We start from the raw sequence: 4202 nt of genomic DNA on the forward strand, positions 1-4202 counted from the left end.
AAGGTTCTGTCTTTTGCAGACTGCGTTTCAAGGATATTCTTTTTTTATTGCAAGTGCAGCCCAAAATGCATTCCCTTTGTGACGTCTGGGAGCCAACCTAAGAGCAAATGACAGTAGAGAGAGTGCTGTTGGGACGTGGGGTGCTGCTACCTGGCGGGCAAGCCCCAGATCTCAGGTCACAGCTTCTTGAATGTACTCTCTTCTCTCAACTGTAGCCTCAGCACATTCAAACTGTGCCTCAGGTCTTTTTGATGAAGATTTCTGTTAGCATGGATGAGCTGAACAGACTAACATTTTAAAAAATAATAAAGTAAACAAACTAGCCCCCCTCCCCCAATCTCCAAATTCTAGAAACCTAGCAAGTAGTGAGAGTGGCCTTGAGCATGGTTGGAAGTGCTTGGGATGGCTGCCTAAACCTAAGGCACACAGAACAAAAACAGACTGAATAAAAAGATAAAATTAGCAAAGGAACCCAATAAGGATGAGTCCCCGACACAGCGCAGCCTTCTTCAAGAGGAGTCCCCTGCAAGTGGAGCCAGTGGCTTCGATGTCTCTCTTGGGTAGATGAGCTCCGTGATGTGAGTGAGTGCTGGACCTAAGGCCTGTAGTTGGAAGGGGTCAGGCTGGGAAGGGGAGTCCACCTCAGCTGTCACTTAAGTGCTTTGACAAGATACAACTTTCCCCCATGTTCGTTGGTGAAGATCAGTGCCTTTTTGTAGTGTTCCACCAACTCATCCATGGTGTGAAACCACTGCTGGCCCAGATAGTAGACATTGCCTCCGAGCTGCACCTTGAAATGCTTGCTCTTCCCTAATGATTTGAGAGAGTCACTGGGTGAAGATTCACTGTCTCTAATGAAGAAATCCCTTCCACACCTCTCTCCTTGAGGGCACACTCTCTCTGGTATCATGTCACTTTCCCATAATACCACTTTCTGACAGCGAACTGTCCAGTGGTCGAGGAGTCGGTGTAGCTTATCTGAGGAGCATGAGAAGGGTGCAAGGCTGGCCCATCACTGGGGACCACCACGTGGTTTTGGGGAACAAGGCCGATCTGCCCCCCAGGAATGTTTACATTTCCATCATTCTGGGCCATTATAGGGTTTCTCAATCGCTTCCATAGTTTCTCCTTTCTCAAATTTCAGGTCCTCTTCAATCACAGAGCTGAATGGATACAGTGTCTGAATCACATGGAGGACCATCATGCCTTCCTTGGCTGTTGCTCATGGATCAGCAAGCTTGGGAAATTTGTAGTCACTTTGTCCACTTCCTCCATGATACAGCTTGGAAGAAGCCAACTGGTCTGCCCGTTGTAGCTGCCTCGCCCCCAGCCATCATTACTCTTCTCCATGACGATGACAAGGGCCCTTTCACCAAGGACAGCTAGTCCTCCCGCTCAGCGAGACAGGCAAACTTCACGAAGTGGGCTGGGATGTTGAGGTCATAAATTCGGTCAGCACTGCTTCCATTGGAGGGGTACTCTGCATCTGGGCGTAAAGGGGAAACATCTTGTGCGTTTGTCTTCCTTTTGTTTTACCAAGGCCAAGAGTGTCTTTAAAATTTTTCACTGGTGAGATCTTCTTCAAACTGTTCTTTCTTTCACATAATTGAACGGCACATAGCCTGTCTTGTTGGCCACCTTCCTCCCCTGCCACCCACGTCTTGGAGTCAGTCATCCAGCAGCCAAAGGATTCTTCTCGATGTCAAGTTCCTGATCCGGCCGGGCAGTGCCGTCCCACTTTGCTACAACAATAACTTCTACTGTCATCTTTCAAGGAGTCCTTCTCTGACACACAGTTACAGAGTCAAATGGCAGAGTGCAGAACTTGTCAAAAAAGATTGCTTTTTTTTCAGCTGATTACACCTCTGAAGCTGCAGGAATTTTCAAAGTTTTCAAATCTCAACCGAGACTTACGATCTCAGAAGCATAAAACCTTGCTTAAAAGGACCATGAAATCTCGTTGAGAGTCCGGGCAGGGCTGCCGCCAGCCCAGGGCGGGGAAGGCAGCACCACCTGAAGGGCCGGCGCGGGGAGGTCCCTGCGGCAGCGGGCGCGCTCCCCACCCGAAGGGATGCTGCTCTTCCTCTGCACTGCTTTGCTCCTCCCTCTGCTGGTGGCCACTTGCCTCTCCCTGCGGCCTGGTGTGCTCCGCCCTGAGCTCAGGCCGCTGCTCAATCGGCCCTGCTGCCTCCTCCTGCGGCCCAGCATGCTCCGCTCTGGGCTCGGGCCTCCGCTCAGCTTGCCCTGCCTCTCAGCTTGCCCTGCCTCTCAGCTTGCCCCGCTGCCTCGGCCCCATCGTGTCCAGGCCCGCCTGCCTGGCTCTCCGTTGTTCCACCGCCTCGCTGCTGTCGAGTGCTACTTTTTGATACACGCCAAACACTATTGCAGTTGTTGCTGTGTGCCTTCGAGTCGCCTGTGACTCATAGCGACCCTGTGTACAGTGAGGGACTCCATTTTGTAACCAATACGTCATTTTAAAACGTATAAGCCTCTAGAGCAGTAAACTGAAAGCGGTGGGGGAAGGGGGAAAAGAGCCCCCACCCAAACATCAGCCAATCCTGTATCGCCCTGTTTTCGCGCCCTTCCTTTGAACCAGCCAATCCTGTATCATCCTGTTTTCGCAGGCTTTCCCCTTTAAATAGGCGGGACAGCCCAGAACAGTTTGAGCAAGGCCTGGATTCGAATCTGAAATAAATCACCTCTTGCCCTTGCATCGGTGTCGGCTCCTTGGTGACTTGGGGGGAAACTGGATTTGGGGCACAACATCTGGGGGTTGTACGGGATCCCCCCACAACCCCAAGGACCCCTAACAGGAGGGATGAACTGCTGGCCAGATGGGTGAGTGTGTCTATCTGTGTTTTTGCTCTATACCGAACTGTTCATGTTGTTTTCTGAATTCGGAGCAGTGAAACGTAGCTAAGGCGGACACGCTGGGGGGCCACCACTGCGGGGGCTCGGAAGATGTTCTGAGCCCTATATCTGAGTGCTTGGGTGAGAGTAAAGAACCTCACACCAGGCTTCTGTACGAAGAGGAAGTTGAGGTTTTTCAGAGACACCGCTCTTCACCGGTTTCAGCTTCGAGCCTTGCTTACAGAGGAAGGCTGAAAGACTTGTCTGTTTTGCTTGTCTGTTTTACTTGTTATTTATCTGTCTGTGTCTTTGTCTTTACTTACTGTTGACGGACGTAATGGGACAGACTACTTCCACCCCCCTAGACCTGGTACTTGGACATTTAAGGATGCTAGAGAGCGAGCCCATAATCTGTCGGTAGAGGTTCGCAAAGGGAAACTAACCACTTTCTGCAGCACAAAATGGCCGGCCTTTGATATAGGATGGCCGCCGGAAGGGACTTTCGACCTTCCAACCGTTACTGCTGTGGAGAAAGTTGTCTTCCAGCCACAGGGTGGACACCCTGACCAGGTCCCTTACATCACTGTCTGGAAGGATTTAGTTACTAACCTGCATTCTTGGCTTAAATCTTTTCTTTCTCCACAGAAGGTGATCCTCATGACAACTACAACAGAAAAACTCTGGTCGAAAAAGAATCTGAAGCCGTCTGCGCCTCTTTACCCTATCCTACAGGGAGGGGCTGAGGAAAACGTTATCTTCCCTCCTCCTTACCCACCACCACCCCAGCTGCTGGGGCCTCAACCGCGGCCTAGGCTGCCAGGGCCTCAGCCGGAGCCTGGATCAATGGCACCCAAGCCGCCATCCAGGCCCCCGGCTCCATTGGTATCGGCTACTGGCCCCGCACAAAATACTAGAGGAGCCCTTCAAAGAGGCCCCCCACTCGAAGCAGACTCTACAGTCCTTCCTTTATGGGCTGCAGGGCCTGTAGAGGCGAATGGAGACCAGCTGTATCATTATTGGCCCTTTGCCACTAGTGATCTCTACAACTGGAAATCTCAAAATGCTCCTTTCCCCCACAATCCTAAAGAGCTGATTAACCTTCTTGAGACTGTTCTTTTTACCCACCAGCCCACCTGGGACGATTGCCAGCAACTGCTACAAGTACTGTTCACAACTGAAGAAAGAGAAAGAATCATTCTGGAGGCTCAGAAATTGATTCTGGGCCCCACAGGCGTCCCGACTACAATTCAAACAGCTATTGACCTTGCCTTCCCCCTCAGCCGACCCGAGTGGGACTACAACACAGCAGAAGGTAAGGAGAGACTCCGCGTCTACCGCCAGGCTCTATTGGC

General features: G+C 51.4%; 1 pseudogene; it reads right to left on the minus strand.

Moving 5' to 3' along the window:
* Positions 1–649: 649 nt before the first annotated feature.
* LOC102873784 lies at positions 650–1767 on the minus strand (annotated as a pseudogene).
* Between the last annotated feature and the right edge of the window lie 2435 nt (positions 1768–4202).

Source organism: Elephantulus edwardii, unplaced genomic scaffold (genome assembly GCF_000299155.1).
Source record: "Elephantulus edwardii isolate Elephantulus edwardi_28Jun2011 unplaced genomic scaffold, EleEdw1.0 scaffold00502, whole genome shotgun sequence".
NCBI classification, from domain to species: Eukaryota; Metazoa; Chordata; class Mammalia; order Macroscelidea; family Macroscelididae; genus Elephantulus; species Elephantulus edwardii.